Source organism: Cervus elaphus, chromosome 25 (assembly GCF_910594005.1).
Source record: "Cervus elaphus chromosome 25, mCerEla1.1, whole genome shotgun sequence".
Taxonomy (NCBI): Eukaryota; Metazoa; Chordata; class Mammalia; order Artiodactyla; family Cervidae; genus Cervus; species Cervus elaphus.
The window spans coordinates 58,652,296-58,662,768 of NC_057839.1; the positions used below are offsets into that span (position 1 = coordinate 58,652,296).

Sequence of the window (10,473 nt, forward strand, 5' to 3'; positions counted from 1 at the left end):
AGGTTGAAATTCAGATCCCCCAACCCCCCGAGCCTGTCCTAACATTTCCTGGGACTTTTCAGCTTTTTGTGGTGAATTCAGAATTCTATTTTGACTTTGCAGGCATTGAAAGAAATCTGAGGGAGGGAGGATCAGGATGGGGAATACATGTAAATCCATGGCTGATTCATGTCAATGTATGGCAAAAACCACTACAATACTGTAAAGTAATTAACCTCCAACTAATAAAAACAAATTAAAAAAAAAAGAAAAAGAAAGAAATCTGAAAATCAACCATACTGTTGACTTCATTCTTCAGAGCCTGTTGATACTTAGAAACACATCTGCTACAAGATAAACACCATGTTACTTGGTCACTGAAAGAGGAAAGAGATTGGGTTTAGAAACTATATCCCATGCACAATTTTAAAACATGTGTAAACAGGAAGAACAAAGAGTATTGATCATCATCCCCTTATACAAATGGTTAAGTCCCAACTCATTGTATCACCTAGGACATCGCACCCTGAGGGGAATTCAAAATGGGGGAAAAAAAAAAAAGGAGGGAGCGTTTTGTGCTTTGGATAAATGGGCCCCTAGCTAGTAAAGATGCATATCTAAGGAGACCTCAGGTCCAGGTTCTTGCATTCTCCCACACAGAGAAAAGCACGAAAATCATTAACTGAGATGTCTGTTCTTTGTGACTAACTTGCATGCTCAGTCCCTTTAGTCTTCTCCGACTCTTTGTGACCGTATGGACTGTAGCTCACTCAGCTCTTCTCTCCGTGGGATTTCCAGGCAAGAATACTGGAGTGGGTTGCCATTTTCTCCTCTAGGGGGATCTTCCTGACCCAGGGTTCAAACCCAGGTCTCCTGCGTCTCCTGCATTGCAGGCAGATTCTTTACCACTGAGCCACCAGGGAAGCCCTTGTGACTAGCAGTAATATTTTTATGCTTCACTAAATGTATTTCCCAGCGGCCCCCCCCCCCCAAATACATATGTATGTAGGTATATACCGGCTCTTCCCACTTCTCTGGAGCAGTTTCTCAGAGCTATCTGAGAGGCTATCTCCTGGGCCATTGTCCTTAGTCAGGTCCCCAAACAAAACTGAAACTGCCCTTCGGTTGTGCATTTGGTTTCAGTAGACATGTGCAATAAGTCATTACATTCAAGAGAACACCTAAAACTCCACGGAGCCATGAAACACATAACATGGAAAACCCAACAGGCTATGTTACTTATACAACTCTTTTGTTCAGGAGCCCTAAAATGCCAAGAACTTCCACTTGCAGGTATCACTGTGTCATTGGCTATGAAAACGTGTCTGTGACACCCGTTTCCTTAAACGTAGGTAGAGTCAGCTTAGCTCTGAAAGATGAGAATGTTCAGTGACTACTCTTTCCCCTCAGGAACTGCGGCTGAGAAGAGGGCAGCTGTGGGGAGACAGAGTTTTTGCTTCAGCTGCACAGACACTAACACTGGAATGATGCAGAGATGATTAGCATGGCCCCTGTGCAAGGACGACACGCAAGTTTGTGAAGCCCTCCATCTCTGGTGGGGGCAGGGTGGGAGTTGCTTTCCAGATGGCACTAGGGGTAAAGAACACAGCTGCCAGTGCAGGAGATACAAGAGATGCTGCTTGGATCCCTGGGTCAGGAAGACCCCTGGAGGAGGCCATGGCAACCCACTCTAGTATTCTTGCCTGGGAAATCCCATGGCCAGAGGAGCCAGTCAGGCTAAAGGTCCTTGTGGTCACAAAGAGTCAGACACCAGCTAAAGCGACTGGGCACCGGGGAGGCAGAACCCTGCCTGGCTGTGCCCTAAATCCAGGACCCTGCCCAGCTGATCCCATCCCCCGGGGGAGACTTCCCAGGACAGACCCATCCCCCCGTGTCCTCTGCCTTAACGCCCCTCTGAATTACCTAGATAACAGTATCTGATGCAAATCGGCTGAGTCCTTTCACAGATGCCAAAACTCCCACCAAATGGAAAAAGTTAACTACTTAATGACCATGAGCACATAGCCCCCAGACCTACTGGAGCCCAAGGACTGATAATGTTAACTCCTGTGACATGGTCCTATTACCTCATCATCAAACAATCAAAGAATTGTGCACGAGCTGATCACAGACCCAGTGACCTCGTCCCTCACGTGGCCTTTAAAAATGTTTTCCTGAAACCCATCCCAGAGTTCAAGTTTTTGAGCATTCATGCTGCCTGGACTCCTTGTCTGGAGCCTGATAATAAATACCGCCCTCTCCTTCATCACAAGCCTGTGTCAGCAGATTGGTTTGACTGCTACCGGAGGGCAAGCAGACCCAGGTTTGGCTCAGTAGCACATCCGAATTCAACCCACCCTTCATACAGTAAAGCATTGGTGTTAATTTAAAGTATACTGGCTGCCTTCTGAGCATGGGATCCATGCATGAATGGACACAGAGCTAAAATAGCATCAGTGTAGTTGTATCAGTCGCTCAGCCGTGTCCGACTCTTTGTGACCTCATGGACTACAGCCCACCAGGCTCCTCTGTTCATGGAATTCTCCAGGCAAGAATAGTGGAGTGGATTATCATTTCCTTCTCCAGGGGATCTACCCACCCAGGGATCAAACCCAAGTCTCTTGCGCCTCCTGCACTGGAAGTCGAATTCTTTACAACTAGTGCCACTGGGAAAGCCCAAAATAGCATCATCTGTCAGCATTTACCTCTCTGCTCTGCCCATCAGCAAAAAGAAAAGCCCCTTTGCACCGTTAAATGAGTTCAAAGGGAAAACACACAGAAGAAGAAATGACTTGCTCAACAAAGATCCCTCCACTGGGCACCTTTTTTTCTTTCTTGCATAGTTAATTTCTGCGACTCGTAAAGGATACTTAATTACTGTTCCTTTTGATGTTTCAGAAACCAAAAGGTCCTGTACACATTTCTCCGTGTACTGTAGTTAAAAACTACAATATAAGGAGAAGTGGGGTGGATTTTCTTCTTTCAAGGAGTTTATCATCTAGAAGAGTCACCAGCCGTGTGCATGTCTGATTACACCCCAAGCTAGAAGCATAGAATCAAGGGCCGCAGGACAAGCCCCGACGGTGCTAAGGGAGATTAGAGTGAAGGAGATTATTCCAGAGAGCAGAAGAGAGTGAGAGATGGGAAGGGCAGGGAGTCAGGAACAGAGCAGGGGAAAGCAGAAGAAAGTCTGGGAAGTTCGAGTGGGCTCTGACTTGGGAAAGCTTCACACACCAGACTAACCAAAGGCAGTGACTATTCCCTCCATGTGAATGAGAATTATGTTTCCCATGACGGTGAGCTTTTTCAGCCAGACGGGGAAGGGGAGTGAGAAGGGGGCCCGCCTTAGGTTAGATGACTCCAAGGACATCAGGTGCTTGTTTGTACTGAATTGAATTAAACTGGGCGGGTTGCAGGCAGGAAAGTGTGGAGTGGGGTGGGAAGTGACTGCCTGGGGGCAAGCCCCTAAAGTCTGGGCCAGGGGGCGGCAGTGGGACCGGAAATGCCCAACCAAGATCTCTCAGAATAAATACACTCCCGTGTTACTTTGTGAAAACACGGAAAAGACAACATGAACATCCTGGCCCACCAAACGGGGGCTTTTCTTTAGAAAAGGAGCTGGAGACGGAGTGCTGACTGTCTGAGGAAGGCTAGAGACTCACCCTCCGGGCTTCTTTCCCTTCATTCATGATCACACCGGAGGCGGAGTCCAAACAACTTGGGATTCACGGTTCAGCTTGCTCTGGGACCTCCACCGTGATGCCTAGCTCCTGCGTGTCACTGAGCTTACTGAGGCCTGAGTACTGGGGAGATTGCATTCACCCAGACAGGCAAGGTGGAGGGGAGCAGAATTTTGACACCCTTAAATATGTCTTTTTGGCATATTAATTATCTTAAGCTGGTTAAGGTGGTGCTACTGGTAAAGAATTCAACTGCCAATGCAGGATGCGGGTTTGATCCCTGGGTGGGGAAGATCTCCTGGAGGAGGTTATGGCAACCTACTCCAGTATTTGTGCCTGGAAAAATCCCATGGAGAGAGGAGGCTGGAGGGCAGGCTACCATCCATGGGGTCGCAAAGATGGGACAGGGCTGATCAACTGAGCACATGTTCTTTTTCTTTTTTTTTTAATTTATTTATTTATTTTTATATTGTAGTGGTTTTTGTCATACATTGACATGAATCAGCCATGAAAAGATGCTCAACATCACTCATTATCAGAGAAATGCAAATCAAAACCACATTTTCTAAGAAACAGCAAACAAGGGGAAAAACTGAAAATCAAGTAGAAGTCACCCTTTTGTAAGAACTATTTACATTTATAAGGGAATTCTCCACTTGTAAAGGTGTCTCCCTCCCTGGACCAGGAGAAGAGGATGAACATGTCTCTACAGAAGTAAATCTGCACAGCACCCTTACCCTTGCTTACTGCACTTCTCCTGGTCACCTCTTGTAACAGGCTGTACGCACCCTCAACATCCTCTTTTGTCTTTAGCTGAGAATGGCATTTAAGGTGAGGGGTTTAGCCATTTAGGTGACTTACTCACTTTTCCTAGGTTTCTCCCATGAATACCTGTTATTAAACATTTGTTTGATTTTCTCCTGTTAATCTGTCTCCTGTTAATTTGGTTCTTAAAGCAGTCAGAAGAAGCTAGAAGGGTGGAGGAAAATTTTTTCCTCCCAACAAGAACACGGGCCCTTTAATGTCACTGGGAATCTACAACCCACAGGATAAACTCAAGTTAACCTTCTCAAAGTAAAATGATAGGAATAATAGTAAGTAATAAGCTTACTAATAAGTATCATTTTATTGAACACTGTGTCCCAGACACTTAGCAATACACTTCATATGCCTTCATCTGTTTTAATATTCATAACCAGCCTTTGTGGTAGGACTGCCAATTTTGTCTAAATTCAAAGATGTTCACCTTTTTATAACATGTTAACACATCCAGGATTGGGTGTTTTACAATCTATGTATATATATATATATGTATATATATATATTTAATGTGGGAGCAATATTTCGGGGGATATATTTGGTTTTTCCCTCTGAAAAGTTACTATTAAATTATGTCATTTAATAATGATGTCTTAGCATATATACATTGCCATGTATAAAACCGATAGCTGGTTAGAAGTTGCTATATAACACAGGGAGCCCAAAATGGCACTCTGTGATGAACTAGAAGGATGGGAGATGGGGGAAGCGGAGGAAGGCTGAGGAGGGAGGGGATATCTATAAAATTATGGCTTATTTGCATTGCTGTATGGCAGAAACCAACACAACATTGCATAGTAATTTCCCTCCAACTAAGAAGTAAATTTAAAAAAGCTTGCTTTCTAAAAAAAATAATGATGATGATGTTGATGTCTCAGGATGGAGGGAAAAGCGAAGACACTGTCTTTGTTTTTAAATGAGAGGCACACGAAGTAACAATTTCCCATCACGAGTAGACAAGAAAGCAGGTAAGCAAACCTGCCCAGCTGTCTTAAAGGCTCTACTCTGAGTGACACTCTTCTATGGCTTGAGAAATAGTTCATTGCCTTATGAGGAGATTGCACGCAAGGATGCTCAGCCAGCGCACTAACCCAACCAAGCCATCAGCCATCTTAGTCGGTACCCATTTATTTATTTGACAAGCAGTGACTCAGCAGCTGTCTGCCCCACATTTTGTCGGCCAGCATGCTTCTGATGGTAAGAAAAGCAGCCTCTTTGCCGTGGAACACAGAAGAGCAATGAGAGAGACAGCCTTCAAACAGCAAAGACATAGGCAAACATTGGATGGCAAACTACAAATCATCACAAGCAAAACCACACCATGTTATGATAACATTAATCAGAGGGTCCAGACATAGTCTGGGGTCTGAGGGACAGCCTTTCCTGAAGATTTTTTTTTTTTTTTTTGAGCTCATCTGAAATATTCTACTAAGACTGGCAAAGGAGTGCCCTGGGGAGAGATCTGCTGGGTCTGGAACAAGGCAGGAGGAAGCAGACTATCCCATACTGTGGAAACTGCATGTGCAAAGGCCCTGAGGTCAGAGGGAGAGTGTTGAGTTTGAGATCTAGGAAGAAGGTGAAAGAGGTTTTGAAGAGGGGAGTTTGCCCACAGTGAAACCAGACAGGCTTGAGGGTTATGGTGAGACTGTGTCTATTTATCCAAAGAGCAGTAGGAGTCAGCTATTTTTTTTTTTTTAACTTTAAAATATCTGAAATCGTATGATGACAGTGAAATGTGCAAATAATTTGTTTTATGTCAATGTAGGTTTAAGAGCAACACAGTATCACAAGGTGAGAGGCTCTTTCATAATAGGTGTAGCTTATCTCTACAGATATCCTAGAAGTAAATACATGATCTGTAACAAACATATGTTTGTTGTTTTGTTGTTTGGTCTGATCCTGTGACCCCATGAACTGCAGACCACCAGGCTCCTGTTTCCACAGGATTTCCCATGGAAACAATACTGGAGTGGGTTGCCAATTTTCTTATCCAGGGGAACTTCCCAACCCAGGGATGGGACCCATGTCTCCTCCATCAGCAGGCAGATTCTTTATTGCTGAGCCACCAGGGAAAGCCCAATAAATATATGTTACCCATCAATTGATAGGCCAGGATTAAACCATTAATTCTTCTACTGAACCTTCTGATACTCATCAGTAGCCCCGTGACTAGAATTAATTTCAGATACAGACAGATGTTCCTATATGGAAGAGATTCTTGCCAGTCAGGGAACACTGGGGCAGGATTATCCCATTTCGAAAAGGACAGCCTCTTAGGATGAATCTGTGTTTTTGCTGAGAACAGCATCACTGGCTTCCTATTGCCATAAGACAGCAACAAGTACAAAATAACAGGTTATCTTTCCTCTGAAGGCAGGCCACAGCGTAGGTGTCAGCCACAGAGTAGGAGGTGCTGAGCAGTAATAAGACTGGCCCTCACCCCAATGCCTGGAAGTGACTGAGCTCCTCGGAGGGAGGAGGTTGGCTCAGAGAGCCTCCCACGGGAGCAAATATTAGGGGAATCGCCCACCACGCCTGTCTTCCAGCCAGAGGCCACTCTCTTCCTGAGCTCGAAACTACTGCTAGAGGAAATCCAAAAGAAAATATGACTGGAGGACCAGGAAAATCAAATTTGCAGTGGAGGTGGAGTGGGTTAGGAGTTTTATCCAATTTATGGAACTTTAAGATCTGCATTCCCTGGTGGCTCAGATGGTAAAAGCGTCTGCCTACGATGTGGGAGACTCAGGTTTGATCCCTGAGTCGGGAAGATCCCCTGGAGAAGGAAATGACAACCCACTCCAGTACTCTTGCCTGGAGAATCCCATGAATAGAGGAGCCAGGTGGGCTACAGTTCAAGGGGTCGCAAAGAGTCAGACACAACTGAACAACTTCACTTTCTTTCTTTCACTTTCTTCAAGATCAGCAGCTGCCTCATATAGAACTGGAGGGACTGTCAACTGTTCCTGTCTTTTGGAAACTAATTTGTCAATCTGCATTAATGGGCCTCCCTAGTGGCTCAGATGGTAAAGAATCTGCCTGCAATGCAGAAGACCCAGCTTCAGTCCCTCAGTCGGGAAGATCCCCTGGAGAAGAGAATGACAATGCACTCCAGTATTCTTGACTGGAGAATTCCATGGATGGAGGAGCCTGGTGAGCTATAGTCCATGGAGTTACTTATCAATAACCTTAAAAATGCCCATGCATCTTGAACCCATAATTCTATTCCTAGAACTGTATCTTAATGGAATAATCAGAAATATACAATTATATAATAATTACACTAATTACATATTAATTATATTATCAATTAATTATGTAGGTTATATATAATTATATAATTAGTTATACAATTTTATATATATATGATATATATATATTATCTGACAATAATTTTTACATAATAAAGCCTCATTATTTACAGAGCCAAAAAGTCAGACATACTGAGTTGGCCAAAAACATAAAAATTTCACTTGAGTTTTTCTGCAAGATGTTACAGAAAAACACGAATGAAAATTTTGGCTAACCCAATAGTTTATAATAGTTTATAGATCCAGTCATGGGAAAATGATGGAATAATTATAGCATATACAAAAGATGAACTATTTTGCAGTCATTGAAAATCGTATCTTTAAAGAACATTTGATGACATAGGAAAATATAATCCATGAAGTTTAAAAAACATCTTACAAAACTGTATATACAGACAGTCTAATTTTAAATACACGTCTACATACACATAGTCACAGGACAAAATGATAAGTGATAATATCTACATGCTAGTTACTTGCTTTTCCTATACTTTATTTTCTACAATGGGCAGGAAACGTTTTTAAAAATAGAAGAAAGTACAGGAAAGTAACGGACCCTCCACCCAAAATTAACTTTTGTTTTTGCTTCAAAAATTTAATGATGTAATAGGCTGTTCCTTGGAAGGAAAGCTATGACAAACCTATACAGCGTGAAGAGTCAGACACGAGTGAGCAACTGAACAACGAGACAGCATATTAAAAGTAGAGGCATCACTTTGCTGACAAAGGTTCATCTAGCCAAAGCTATGGTTTTTCCAGTAGTCACATGCAGATGTGAGAGCTGGACCATAAAGTAGGGTGAGTGTCAAAGAATTGATGTTTTCGAACTGTGGTTCTGGAGAAGACTCTTGAGAGCAAAGAGATAAAACCAGTCAATCCTAAAGGAAATCAATCCTGAATATTCACTGGAAGGACTGATGCTGAAGCTGAAGCTCAGCATACTTTGGCCACCTTATGCAAAGAGCCGACTCATTAGAAAAGACCCTGATGCTGGGAAAGATTGAAGGCAGGAGGAGACGGGGATGACAGAGGACAAGCTGGGTGGACAGCATCACTGACTCAATGGACATGAATTTGAGCAAACTCTGGGAGATAGTAGAGGACAGAGGAGCCTAGCGTGCTACGGTCCATGGGGTCACGAAGAGTCAGACACAACTTAGCAACTGAACACCAGCAAGAGATGTTCTAGATGAAGTTGGAGCGTACTTTGCTCCTAGTCCAGACCCCTCTCTTCTTGAGAATGCCTCCATCTCATTTCTGATTGCATACTCCTCTATACTTTGTGCTTTCATAAATAAACTCGATCACACCGTCACTTTTTTCACTATCATTAGATTTTCAAGAGCCATTCAGGTTGCTATGTACTGAACTAATTCATTTACTTTAACTGCTGCGGTGCACCCATGTGTTCGTGCTCAGTCACATCCAACTCTTTGCAACCCCCTGGGCTGTAGCCTGCCAGGCTACTCTGTCCATGGAAATTTTCCAGACAAGAATACTGGAGTGGGTTGCCATTTCCTCCTCCAGGGGGCTCTTCCTGACCCAAGGATCCAACCTGCGTCTCTTGCGTCTCCTGCATTAGCTCATTACCACCGAGCCACCTGGGAAGCCTGCTGTAGAGTATTCATCAAATATACCACCTTTAATCTATTCCCTTACTGACAGACTTTTAGGCTGTTTCCAGTCTGTATCTACTACAAATAACACTGCAATGTAGAACCATCATCATCAGAAAAAGGTCATTAAGCTTAAAAGATGGGCAAAGCTGATGATGGAGGTTACACTGAGTCTGAGAAAGGAGAGCTGCTGCTTCACACTCCGGTTTCTCGCTCTTCGCCCCGGGCCCTCCGGAGGCCACCTGCCTTGGAGCTCTCTCGTGCTCTGAAGAGGACCTGGAGGCCCAGATGTCCCTAACCAGGCACGCTCTGTCTTCCCTGACCTTTGCTGATACCTGCTATTGCCTGGACACCAACCACTAGATACCTGACATGCTTCTTCCTAGAAATAGCAAGCACCAGGAATCTTATGAATTTGTTTACGCCTCAAGACTTGGAGGAGGAGGCACAGAGAAGTTAGGTTCTGTGCCTGTGGTTACACAGGCAAGTGGATTCAAATTTAGACAGTGTGACTCCGAAGTCCACACTCTTAACCTCTGTGCCCAAGGCCTCTCGGAATTTTCCATTAGCCAACTCCTTATCTCATTTTTCTTTCTACAATCTCACCTCTCACCTGCTATGAGGGAGAGATGTGAGGCTTCCTGGGGTCTGGACTCTGACTCCAATCTGTGGTCATCATCCACACTGGCTCCACGGTTCACACTGCTATGGTTTCTTAACCACCGTCCCCCCCAAATCAATCTTTGCGTTTATAATTCTGATCTTGTCTTGGTTTATATATTTCTTGAGCCCCTCAAATCCTAAGTGTCCTGATCCCTTTCTTCCTTTTTTCTGGCACTAATACCTTTCTGCCAAAGCATTGAGGGTCATGAAATTAAGTAGTAAAGCTGCAAGTTTTTCACCCTCTGTCTTTATAAAATGTCTGTGTAACTAGTGTGTGTGTGCTAAGTCACATCAGTCATGTTCCACTCTTTTTGATCCCATGGCCTGTAGCCCACCAGGCTCCTCTGTCCATGGGATTATCCAGACAAGAATACTGGAGTGGGTTACCATTCCCTTACCCAGGGGATC

The 10,473-nt window shown here is 44.0% G+C and overlaps 1 non-coding gene across 1 annotated transcript; it reads left to right on the forward strand.

The window, feature by feature from the left end:
- The first annotated feature begins 1,432 nt into the window (after window positions 1–1,432).
- Window positions 1,433–1,535, forward strand: LOC122683974. The gene has a single exon (XR_006337884.1). It is a non-coding gene; the product is annotated as a U6 spliceosomal RNA (small nuclear RNA).
- The last annotated feature ends 8,938 nt before the right edge of the window (window positions 1,536–10,473 follow it).